Source organism: Apium graveolens, chromosome 2, assembly GCF_009905375.1.
Source record: "Apium graveolens cultivar Ventura chromosome 2, ASM990537v1, whole genome shotgun sequence".
Taxonomy (NCBI): Eukaryota; Viridiplantae; Streptophyta; class Magnoliopsida; order Apiales; family Apiaceae; genus Apium; species Apium graveolens.
The window spans coordinates 203,458,464-203,472,410 of record NC_133648.1 but is presented as its reverse complement, the minus strand read 5'-3'; the positions used below and the strand labels follow the sequence as shown (position 1 = coordinate 203,472,410).

The window sequence follows — 13,947 nt, the reverse complement described above, 5'->3', positions numbered from 1 at the left end:
CCATTTAGAAGACTATTTCCAACTGTAGTCAGTCGGAAATGAGCCTGCTATTTTTAAAAGTAGTTAAAACACTTTACCTTCCTATTTTCCTCAATGATAACTAATATCACTACCACGTAAATAGTCTTTATCAACAACGGAAAAAGGTGTTGCCACCTAAAATGTTGCCTTATGTGATCAAAAATTGAATAACGGAATGTAAGCCAACATTAAAATCTAATGTTGTCGTGTGTGTTGCCTTGGTTATTCAATTCCAACACATATATTGGCTTAGATAACTGAAAAATTGTTAAAAAAAAGAGGGGGGAAAAGCTCGCTCCAAATAAAAAAGAAATCCCGCTCCAATTAAAACTAAAAAAAAGCACCGCTCACTTAAAAATAAAACACAAACAAAATTAATTTTGTTTATTCATCTCTCTCCTCTTTGGCTCACTCTTACATCTGTTTGCTTATCTTTCTCGCTAATACGCCGCTCAATTCATTACTTTCCTCAGCACAACTCGGCTCCAGGCATTTCTCTCCTTCTCACACTCCCGTCGTCTCATTCTGTATCTCCGTTCATTTCTCCGGACCTCTTTGTTTATAGCTTTGGTCTTCTCTGTTCATAGCTCCGGTCCTTTCCATTCTACTGATTAAATCGTCTATTTAAAGTTATATTCGTTTCTCCTTTTAATTAGTTCACGGTAGTTTACAGGACCTGATTATTGGGTGTTTTTAAGTTTTTCAATTTGGAGTTTTTTGAAAACCCTAATACTTGAGTTTCTTTCTAATTAGGGGTTTTTTGTTATCTATTTTGACCCTGTTTTCTATAATCTGTTATCTGATACAGATGATAAATCTAGTTATAGAAAATGCTAGAAGATTGATTAAAGGTAATCCCGAAAATAAAATCTCTAGTATTTAAAGTCTTAATAATAATAAAATATGGACCATTTGAAGATTGGCAGCTCTAATACACAAATGTTCACTCTCCTCTATTCCATCTTGTTCGTCAAAAGCCCTGCTGGCACCACCGCTTTCAAACTCCAAACAAAATGACAATGTTCGGTGTCATTTTTCCCAATCGCAGCTTCCCCATGGACATCTCCACTTTCACTCAAATCGATACTTTCCATTGGGTCCTCAACAAGAACCACTTAGTAGGTACTTATTACAACCCTTCCCCCCCTTTCTTACAAAATATACAATATTTATGTTTAAATCTTGATATTAATTCATTGTTAATTTGTTTTATTTAAATTTACAGGAGAGGCTTATGATTCTATAAGAGAAGTTTGTATCTTTTTATTGAATAACTTTACTCTTCCACCTGATAAAGCCCTAGTTGTTTACATTCAATCTCCGGGCTCACCTTTCGTGTTTTGTGGTACTGTTACGATTACGCGTCCCTCAGTTGTGCTTTCGTTGACTTGGCCGAAGCCTGGTGGATAATTGCAGCTCATGACTGCTGATTCTCTGCCTGTTTCCGCTAAAATTGGGCTTTCTATCGTGGATTTGGCCACATTACCTTCGCTTGATGTGGCGGCTGATAAGAAAATTGAGCGATTGGCGATGAAAGTTGGTGAGAATTTGTTTAACTTTATGCAATCTTTTTGTGGGGTGGATGGCAGTAAGTTGATTGTGCCTATGGATATACTTGATAGGTGGTTTAAGAATTTTCAGGAATGGGCTAAGCGTGATCCCGAGTACTTGAAGGGGTTTGCTTTGTAGGTTCTGGAGGTAATTTTTTGAATTTGGCAAGTTAATTCCATTTTTAGTTTGTTCCGTACTTACGTTTTATGCTTGTCTTGGTGATTTCATTTTTATCGTTACCTGTAGTAGATGTCTGACTAATTTCTAGGATGGATCTACTACTTATGGTGTTATTTATGACCCTAAGAATATCATATGTTGGATGCGATAATAACTTAATATTGTGCTATGAAAGTTTGTGGTCATAGAGGTCATCTTGAATATTATACATCCATTCTATCGCTTTATTGGTAAGGATATGATGGAGGATCTGAAGTATCCAATGAAGGACAACATAGTGCCTGTATGGGCTGTTCTGGTGAGTTTATTTTGTATTGTGGTGTAAGATATTTTTCATTTTAATATAACAATCCTCTGCTGGTGATTATATTTCTTCCCCATATATATTGCTTTACTTCAACATAATTTCATATTAAGAGCTACGCAATAATAAGTCTGTATTTTCATGCCCGGTTGATCGGCTATTACGAGCAACATTTGAAACATAATACTGCAACATGACCACCGAGGCTTGAGAGAGATAGTACGCTCTGAAAATTACAAATTTAGCTTTTATACAGATTAAAATGTTTAATCTGTTACATTGTTATTATGGTTCTTAAGGGAATCAAGCACCATCCTTAAATTTTGGAACCCTGATTTTGATGTAGATGTTCCTGATCATCGTAACATGTGGCAATACCTTTATATTGAAGCCATCAAAGAGAGATTCAGGTGAGTTTGTCTGCATTTGGTTTATGTAGTATTGTAGTTGACGAATTGCTCCTTCTTTTGTAATAACAGGTTGTTCCTATTTTTAGTCTAAAACTTGTTTCCACTGAAAATTTTATAGCCATGTAGTTTCTACAAGGGTTATGTTTTGTATGACATTCTTTTTCATTTTATTTTTCACCCTATTTCTCCTCCTGTTTCAAACATAGATGTAGTCTGTATATCTAAGTAGTTGTTTCGAGATTACCTCGACTTGGCACTGTCTAGACTGAATAATAAGATATAATTACTTTTTGAAAGGAGGAATCACTACATTATGTACACTATGAGGCATAAATCTATTTAAACCTCCATTATACTGCTGGATAACATACACACAGTTGGCCAGGAAGTAAGGGATATTAGAGTTAAAAGAGCCAGTGAGAAAGATAGATGTCATAATAGACCGGTTATACAGTCTCAACTAGAGCCAAACTGGTCTTGAACTCTCTGCTTTTCGGATAAGGAAGGATGTGAACCCCCTCTCTTTTATGTTAAAGCAAATGTACCTGAGGTTGATGTTACGCAATTAGTATATAATTAGTATATAATTATTTGTGTTAGACAACTTCTGAATCAGATAAACACTTCATTTTATATATATTCTGGTACTTTTGACAGATAGATATGTGTCTATATGGTAAAGTCGTTCGTGGTTGATTAGGTACTTGCTTTACATTTTTGAGTTGTATGTTAAATAATGCATGTATGTGTGTGTATGTAGGTATGTTATTCATTTTACATGAGTTTTATATATTACCTTAATTTTAAAAACTAGTGATGTGGAATTTTGTTGGTCAGCTGCTTGCTTGACGTTGGCTGAGTTAGGAACGGAAGCGGGGTTGCCTAATGGCGTCTTAAACGTTATTCATGGGACTAATGTGAGCTTTACCTTTTTTTTTCATTTTTGAACCGCTTGTGACCTTTACTTCACTTTTTGCAGTTATTACTTTATGGACCACCCTATTTAGCATATTACATGATGCATACATGGTGATAAATAAATGTCTAACACTTATATCTGATGTATTAATTACTATGTTCTCCTTTTTCACCAGGATAATATTAATGCCATATGTGATAGTGTCGAAATAAAAGCTGTATCATTTGTTGGTCCAGATACAGTAAGTTTCCTCTACCTAGCCTAGATAGATGTCATCGCACTTTTCCATTTTTGTTGAATTATCTACCGATTTGTGTGTGTGTGTGTTTAAAGATTTTGTCGGAGTATTTTCCTTGGCATGGAGTATCCCTAAACTGATTGAGGATGGAATTATCGACGGAACCGATGGTGATTACAGATTTCCAAATATTTTATAATTTTTAGAATAACTTCATATATGTTGCACTGTCGATAATTAATTCCTGAGTTGCTTGACATTACTTTCGGCAGTAAGCCTTCTGTTTGATGGAGAGTGCAGAAACTGTTAAAGAAAGTTCTCCTCTATAATCTTTCCCTAACCCAGTACTAGCCTCAGAAAGCAAGGATACTAGTGTAAAGGTGGAACCTGAATTACATGTATCAGCAATGGGTGGTTCGAAATTGGTCAATGAGCAACCTTCTGATATCATGACTCCTCAACAGGATCAAGGTCTTCCGGCAGAATACACAGTAGTTGAAACAACACCAAATCATGAGAGTTTTGTGGATGCATATCCTAAACTTAAAGTCAGAGAATGAGCTTCTGATTTTGACCGAAACATGTAATCTTATCTTGTATCATAAGCTTTTAGGTCGAAATAGTTGGAATTGGATAACTTTAAAGTTTATTCAAGTATGAGTTTAAAGTTTATATTCAAATTAATTTGATATTGCATATCTTAGTTGTAATTGGTTTGTATATTATTTTGATTTCTTTGGATGAAATTGATTAAAACTATGAGGTCTTTTTAAAAAACAAGTTATTCAAAAAACACCACTAAAAATATTGCCTTTGTCTTATAAAGTGTTGGAAAAAATAAGAAATGTTAATCGAGTAGTGTTGCTATAGATGGAGAAAGATGTTGCAATAACTGTTAGGAATATGTTGTGTACTTGATGATAAGATAAAAAAAACACCTTAGTAGATTTAACTTAGTGAATTTTGTTGCACCCGACGGATGATCAATTATAGTCCCCACGGATGAGTCAATATAGTCCCGACGGATGACTAATTGATATCCATCGAGTGAGTAGCTTATGTAACCATAAGTCATGAAGCACATTTCTGCAAACAACTTTGTATAAGATTCTGTAGTAGCTTATGAATCATGTAGACTACTAGTAGATGTGCAAAATAGGTTGATTAAATATAAATATAAGATGTCTTGTAATTCTGCACAAATGAAATGGAGTCAAGTGATAAATGGCTACCTGACGGATGATCAACAAAGCTACCCGACGGATGATCAACAAGGCTACCCGAAGGATAACAAGCATGTACCCGACGGATGATCAATTCAAATATATGTTGACAGTGACAACACGGTAACATGCGTTGGGTGTTTGCAAAAGGAATGTGGCAGCCTGTTTAGTAGGGTTTTGAGAACAAAAAAGCATTACCATTTCCATGCTATTTTGAAGATATTCAAAGATGCTGGAATAGAATAGTGAAGCAACATGGAGTTAGACTTAATAGGTTTTTTTTTATTATCCTGTCTTATTGCCATGTAAACTTGGTGATATATAAATCAAGGGTAGCTAGTAGAACAAACTGACTCACAAACATCTAAGCAAACACATTTTTAGCAGAGAAACATTTGTAAGCTATATTCTGCAGAATTTCTCTATAGTTTTGTTTGTTCACTTGTAAAGCAGTTGTGAGCTATTCAAGCTTCACAGGGTTCTCTTGATATATATATATATATATATATATATATATATATATATATATATATGTCTGGTGGATACATTCAAATCCACCAGAAAGTTTTAAAGACTTGTGTTTTGATTTATATAATTCTTTCATTCTGCACTTTGCAAATCAAACACATATATTATTGAGTTAAAACCATTTTTCTTAAATCTCAAAAAGAAGCCAGAATTACATTCAACCCCCCCTTCTGTAATTCTTGTTGTATTGTTAGGGAATAACAATTGGTATCAGAGCAAGCTCTTGAAGTACAACGAGTTTAAAGATTACAACAAAACAACAAGATGAAAAAAAAGGATGTTGGAGTCAAAATTCCAATTCTGGATAAAGACAATTATCATCACTGGAAGGTGAAGATGCACCTACATCTTCTTTCTTAAGATGAGGCCTATGTTGATTGCATAGAGAGAGGTCCTCATATTCCAATGAGAGCTGCTACTGGCAATGAGCCTTCAGTCCCCAAGCTTAGGCATGAATGGTCAGATCCTGATATTGAGCAAGTCAGGAAGGACAAAAAGACCATGAATATTTTATTCAATGGAGTTGATGGTGATATGTTTGACAACATCATCAATTGCAAGACAGCCAAGGAGGTTTGGGACACCATCCAAATTATCTGTGATGGTACTAAGCAAGTTAGAGAAAATAAGATGCAGCTGCTAATTCAGCAATATGAGCACTTTCATTGTGAAGATAGTGAAACTCTCACTGATATATTTAGTAGGTTTCAAAAGCTACTAAATGCTCTGAAGTTGAGTCTATCAGACTAAAGACTCCAATCTCAAATTCCTTAGGTCTCTTCCAAAGGAATGGAAACCAATGACAGTCTCACTGAGAAATTCTCAGGATTACAAGGAGTTTACCTTGGAGAGACTGTATGGCATCCTGAAAACTTATGAGCTTGAAATAGAGCAAGATGAGAGGATGGAGAAAGGAAAGAAAAAAGGAGGGTCCATAGCACTGGTTGCTGAGTTAGAAAAGGAGAAGGAGGTGAAGGTAGAAGTTGTTGAGTCTACTACAAAGATCTGTGAAAACAAGGGCAAAGGGCTGGTAGCTGAAAATGAAGATTCTTTGAGCCAAGATGATATGGAAGATATTGATGAACATCTTGCATTCTTTTCCAGAAGATTTGCCAAGCTCAAGTTCAAGAAGAACTTTGGAGCAGCTAAGCCAAATAAAAACATGGTGAATAAATCAAAATTCAAATATTTCAAATGTGGCTTGGCAGGGCATTTTGCCAGTGAGTGTAGAAAGTCAGATTCCAGCAAGAAGAAGTTTGAGCTTGTGGATTATATGCAGAAGTATTTTGAGTTGCTCGAACAAAAGGAAAGGGCTTTCATTACACAAGAAAATGACTGGGCAGCTGATGGTTTGGATGAAGATGAAGATGTGAGCTATGTCAATCTAGCCCTGATGGCCAAGTCTGATGAAACAGAAACAAGTTCTTCAAGTAATCAGGTAATCACCACTAACCTAGCACATTTATCTAAAGCTGAGTGTAATGATGCAATCAATGACATGTCTACAGAATTAAATCACTTGCGTGTTACACTTAAGTCCCTCACTAAGGAAAATGCTAAAATTAACGAAAATAATTTGTTTTTAAGTGAAAGGAATAATGTGCTAGAGTCTCAGTTTATTGAATTTGAAAAATTGAGAATTGAGTGTAAGATTGCTAAAGATGAAATAACTGAGTCCTTGAAGAAAGAAGAGATTTTGAAGAAGCAGCTTAAACGAGAACAAGAAGTGATTAAAGTATGGAAATCATCCAGAGATGTCCATGCTCAAATCACTAAAGTTCAAGGTATTGAGTCCTTTTGTGATGCAGCCTGGAAAAAGAGTAAGGAGAAGCTGGAATCCAATTTGGTTGAAGGATTGCTAACAGATGTAGACTCGACGGATGATGAGAGTCATCCGTCAAATAACCGAAAGGATTATCCGTCGAGTGACATAAATCCTCATCTGTCGGCTATGAGCAAACCTGTGAGCAAAGCCAAACTTGCCAAGCTAAATGATAAATATGGATCAGTTTCCAAAAACTTTGTTCCAGGAGAATCAAGTCAAGTGAAGAAGGAGAAGAAAGTGAATGTTGGTCATCTGTCCATCAAGAAATTGAATGACAGATTTGAAAAGATAGAGGTTAAAACATAAATTAAAAAGAAAAATAATAGAAATGGGAAAGTAGGGATTAACAAACATAACAACTACACACCTGATAAGTATGCTCCTAGAAAAATCTGTGTTAAGTGTGGTAGTGTTAATCATCTGTCTAATAATTGCAAACTTGCTATGCCTACTCCTATATATGTACCATCTTCTTTTCCCAACATGAATGCCATGCCTTCTATGCATATGAATGTTATGTCTGCACAAAATATGAATGCACAATTTGCTAATATGCCATTTGTACCTAATCCTTATTATGCTGCATTTAGTATGCCTCAAATGTCATTTAACATGCCTTACTAGAATAAAATGTTTGCAAATAGCATGCATTTTCCTGATAATCAAAATGTGCATGATATATCTGTTTTAATGACTGGTTTTAAAGGTCCAACTCAGATGACTAAGGATGAATATGATATCCCCAAGTCAAATGAAATCAAACCTAAGAAAAAAAAGAAGAAAGCTAACAAGGCAGGACCCAAGGAAACTTGGGTACCAAAATCAACTTGATTTGGTTTTGATGTGTGCAGGGAAACAGAAAGAATTTATGGTACTTGAATAGTGGTTGTTCAAGACACATGACTGGAGATTCTACCCTGCTCGCAGAGTTCAAAGAGTGAGCTAGCCCTAGTATTACTTTTGGAGATGACAACAAGGGTTATACTGTGGAATATGGCTTGATTTCTAAAAATAATGTCATAATTGAGGAGGTTGCCTTAGTGGATGGTCTCAAACACAATTTGTTGAGTATTAGCCAGCTTTGTGATAAAGGCAATTCAGTAACCTTCAATTTAGAAGCCTGTGTTCTGACAAACAAAAGGAGCAACAAAGTGGTTCTCACTGGAGTGAGAAAAGGAAATGTGTACCTAGCTGACTTCAACTCATCAAATGCAGAATCTGTTACTTGTCTTCTTAGTGAAGCAAGTCAAGATGAAAGTTGGTTGTGGCACAAGAAGCTATCTAATCTAAACTTCAAGACCATGAATGAGCTTGTCAAGAAAGAACTGATTAGAGGAATTCCTCAAGTAGAGTTTTCTAAGGATGGACTGTGTGCTGCCTGCCAAAAGGGAAAGCAGATTTAAGCATCATTCAGAAAGAAGCTTGATTCAACAGTTGAAGAACCTCTACAATTGCTACACATGGATTTGTTTGGACCAGTCAATGTGTTGTCCATCTCAAGGAAAAGATTTTGCCTAGTAATTGTAGATGATTTCTCAAAGTTCTCTTGGACATATTTCCTAAAGTCTAAAGATGAGGCTAGTGAAATCATCATCAATCACATAAGGTGTAATAACCCCAATTTTTAGAATTTTTGAAACCCTTATGAATAGTGTTTTGTTGATTATGCTGAATAAGAAAACTTTCCATGCCACACTATGTAAGGGTTCTTCTTTTGTTATTCTGAGATCTTATTAGTACTTTATATGGGATATAAGTGTATGTAAAGATCGTCAGAATCCAAATTCGAACACTTTGATTTTTCCCGAAAATCCACCAGATACCGAAAGAATTGAGTATAAGGGAACAGGATAAAAAGGATTTAAATTCAAGGATTATAAGAGAGGATCATAAAAGGAATATAATGTATTGAAAATGTTAAGGAAACCTAAGTAATAAGATCCCGGGTATGATCCCTCAAACGATAAACGAAAACGAAAGTTAAGCGAACCGCATAACAAATCAGCGATCATTAGCCAAGTAATTAGAAGCTAATCAAAGAGGTTAGTGAGGATGATGTCATCAAACCAATAAGAAGAGGACAAGTGTGGGAGGATGACATAACAAGGTGACATAAGCATGATAAAAAGGAAGTCTGTTGTTGGTTGATTCTTGGCCATGCAAAAGTTACCATGGTTAAAAGGTAATTAAGAAAAACAAAACAAAACAACCAAGCAAAACAAATCACAAATCACAAAACACAAAGTTGACTTCATTATCCAACAAGAAGCTCTCGGCTTTTCTTCATTTTCAAGGAGAAAAAAAATCAAAATCCAAGATCCAAGCATTGTTAAATCATGAGGTAATTATCCAAGGTTCCTTATACATAGATATAGCTATCCCATGAATCTAAGCTTCAATTTCATTCACAATCTCTTCCTAAAAATCATGGAAGAAGAGGGTGAATAGTGTTTTTCAAGAACTTAAATTTTTGTTCTTGAGTTTTTGTTTAGATTAAGCTTGGATAAGGACTTTCAAGGGTGATTCCAAGCTAGTTAATTGATTCCTCCAAACCCTAACTTTACTTTGAATATTAGGTTTATTTTTGTTGTTATGATTCGTGAGAAGCATGATTCTTGTAGACTTAGAGTGTGGTTGGTTTTGTAATGAGTTGGAGTTGTAAATCTTGGATTATTGATTAATGAACTTAAGTATAGTTTTAATTCATGTTTGAGAATAATATAAATTGGAGAACTTGAGGTGTTGGGGCTATTGTAGTATGGTATGGATGGATTTTGGTTGTATGAATGAATTGTGGTTGATTGGTGGTTGGTTTGGAGTAGAATAAAAATTGGTAATCGCGTAAACATAGCCGTCGTAATGTCCGATTTACTTTAGACTATTTTTGTTCTTAACATCAGGACCCGAGAACTCACTGTTAGGTTTTTACCATTGCCATTATTAGATAGTTCATATTACGAGCTTCGTTTTGATATGTGGTTCGTTTGAATCCGATATACGGTTTAGGAGAAACGACCGTTTTAAGTGACGGTATTTCGCGAATGAACCATTACCCCACGCCTTACTTTTAAATATAGGTTAAAGACCTTAAAGGACTAATTGGAGTATGAAACATTTATGTGAAGTGTATTATGCAGTTGGTAAGGCACTCGCGAAAGAATCGCCTTAAAACCCTTAATGGTTAATTTATTAAAAATGGTGGAGCCGAGGGTACTCGAGCGACTTAAGTGAATCGTTAAGCGCAAAAGCGAACGTTAGGGTTCAGTTGGTTAAAGTCTAGTTTCTTAAGCGACCGGGGTTTAATTCTGACTTATATTGTTGTTCATAGGTTATCGGACCCACTCTAAGCTTAAGTCTACGACGGAACACTCAGGCAAGTTTTCTACCCGTTATACTGTTGTGGTGATGTATATATGTATATGCATTATCTTATGATAGATGCATGATTGTTATTAGCAAATTTTGCGATATATTGAAGCATGCTGAGATGGTATATATATGCATGTCTGTTTCGTAATCTGGTTATCTATCTGTTGATTTCAATGCTTATAAGTTGCATAATACCTATGCTAGAGATAAGCAGTAGTTGCGCATACCCTTAGGATAGGGGACCCAAAGGTCAACATTTTCTAAAACCGGGAGTCGATGTTCCCGAGTATATTATATATATATATATATATATATATATATATTGATATAGTTCAAAACTATTAATCGAATAAGGTTTATTCGATAGCTTTATTTATTTAATGAATATTACTTTGAATATTCATTCGAGGACTTATGACTCCGATTATTTACTAATTAATATTCTTTATTTTATTAAATAATAATGTGTCGATAATCAAACTCACTTTTGATTACTCAAATAAAGATATTACTTTCGTATAAGTATATCTTTGGTTATTTAATATTCATTTCAAGTATAAGTTTTACAACTTCTACTTCAATTATTTTTATAAAGATTATTCTTTATGGGAATATTATTTAAATAATTATATTCAAAAATTTTCTAATATATCGGGACTGATTTATTTCATTAAATCAGCATTACTCCAAACATTCTTAAAAATGTTTTCGAGTCTTCAAAATGATTTTAAAAGTTAGAGCGGATCCCAAAACTCATTTTTATAGTTAAGATATTTCTTTCGAAGGGGATTTCAATACTCGCTCAAAACTTGAGAGATCCGGCTCAGTGGTATATTTTACATTCGCAACGAGGTTGTTGTGTTGATAAATGAATTGATTACTTACCCAACGTTCGGGAAGTAAGTCCATCTATTGAGTCGGCAGAAGCAACATGGGCTCAGTGGGCGTCCATGAAAGTGTAAGTGGCTTAGTGGGAGTCCATCAAATGCGTAAGTGGCTGAGTGGTAGTCCAGCATAAGGTCCTTTTGCGGCCAGGGTGATGACCGGTGGGGAATTCGTCCATCTACTAGTAAAAAAGGTTACTTATTGGTATCTTTGCCTGATCAGCAAGATATCAGGTTTATGCCAAGGTTTTCCCCTTTCCAAATTCATTGGATATTGCAACTCTGTTTATAATTTTCATAACAGAGGGTTTCAAGGAGTGTATGAAATGTATATATATAGGTGTATATATATATCGGGACTTAATGAAGTATCTCGTAACTTCATTTCTTTTAAATGATATTTCAAAGATTGAATCTATTCAAGTCTTATCTTGTAGTCTCATCTATGTGATGAACTTTCGAAACTGATTATAACTTGAACGGTGGTAGTTCAAGTAGTATTCAGATATAAGTGTATTGGAGTATCTTGTAACTTCATCTTTTAAACTTATATCTAGTAAATGATTATCTTGTGCATGTCAAAGATTTTCGGAAAAACGTTGAGACAAGGTTAGATATATGAGATCACCTTGCAACGATATTTTATACAGTTATAAACGGGAACTCTGTCTATATTATACATGTCAGAGGATTTCAAAGATTGTGAAAAGTATATATGTATATATATACTGAATATTTTGCGACTTGGTCGCGTTAAGATATCAGCTTGGTTCATTTCTTCTTCACCAAGACTTTCATGTGTACTATGAGAATGCTCATATATTGTTAGTTATTATACATATTATTTTGGTGGGCTTGTTGCTCACCCTTGCTTTCTTCTTTCATCACACAACATCAGATAGACAAGATGAACAGGACCAAGCTCCCAATTCGCGAGCGGATAGGAAATGTTCCGCAGTTTCCTATAGGCGTTGATGTCGCTGTAGCTGAGGTAGGAACTACCAATAGGCTAGGCTTTCAACTCTTGATGTACCAAACTTATGTATCTTTATGAATTGTAATAATGGCAAAGAAATGTAAATTTATTCAGAAACCCTTTTAAGGTGTAATGGCATATAATTGGGGAATAAAATGACTCGTGTTATTTTTGGATATTCATCTCTGAGACTATAACTTGTGGTGTGTGTGTTTATTGTGGGGTCACAGTACAGAGTAGTTGATTGTTTATTAAGATTGGGTGTTATTAAGGGAAATGGAACTCGTGACAACCCGGATCCCCGACCCCGGATTTGGGGGTGTTACAGAAATTGTATCAGAGCCAAGTGTTATAAACCTCACAGATGATATGACTTTAAAATATTAAGTTCACTAAGATAATAAGAACTCTTGCCAAGTTCATAGTCGGACTACCTAACGTAGTACTGACAGTTAAAACCCTTATGGGAACCCTTATAAATATCGTGATAAAAGCGTAGTTCGTTATCGTATATGGTAGCGGGACTCCGAACCCTGAGGTTAAGGAGCAACAACGTGATGATGTTTTATTACTTATTGGAGATCAGATTGTGGATCCGATAGAGCGTCCTAACGAGGGACCGAATGATGTTCATATTGAGGATGTAGCGGTTGAGGATATTGTCCTAGAAGGGATTGTTGCTGGGAAGAATCCCGTTGAGGATCCTGACAAGAATGAATAAAGGACCACTGAGGAATTGATGACTATGGTTAGGGAAACTACCAGAGGTAGGATTGGCCGGTTACTACCGGAGGTTCGTTCAAGTTCGTAAAGATAGTAGCCCCTTTAACGTGGCTTACTCGTAAGACTGAGAAGTTCGAATGGACGGAGAAATACGAGAACAACTTTCAAGAACTGAAGCAAAGATTGGTGACGAACCCTATGATGGCGTTGCCAGATGGAAAAGGAGATTTTGTGATGTGTAGTGACGCTTCGCATAAGGAATTAGGTTGCTTCTTATACAGCACAATAAGGTAATCGCGTACGCGTCAAGACAATTAAGGGAATATAAAGTTCGATATCCCCGCCCATGAGCTTAGGCTCGTGATAATAGTTTTACCCTAAAGATTGGAGGCACTACTTGTATGGAGAGAAGTGTGAGATTTACACAAACCATAGGAGCTCTAGTACATTTTTACGTAGAAAGAGCTCAGCATACGCCAGAGGAGGCGGTTAGAGCTAATCAAGAATTATGATTGGGAGATTCTTTATCATTCAGGGAAAGCCAATGTGGTGGCTGATGCCCTTAGTAAAAAGGAGAGACTCAAGATGATAATGTCTTCGGAAGATTTGATAAGAGATTTTGAGAAAATGGAAATAGAAGTGAAGGTAACCAGAGCCGGTACTGAAAGGCTGTTTGAGATTGTAATGCAGCCCGAATTATGGGAAAAGAAAATCATATTGTGCCAAGAAAAAGTGATGAATGAAGGCAGAGAGCCAATGACTGGAGAAGAGATTAATACCGAGAAAGATGATAAGG

The 13,947-nt window shown here is 35.6% G+C and overlaps 1 pseudogene; it reads left to right on the top strand.

The window, feature by feature from the left end:
* The first annotated feature begins 371 nt into the window (after nucleotides 1-371).
* On the top strand, nucleotides 372-4,333 carry LOC141708071 (protein OPI10 homolog; annotated as a pseudogene).
* The last annotated feature ends 9,614 nt before the right edge of the window (nucleotides 4,334-13,947 follow it).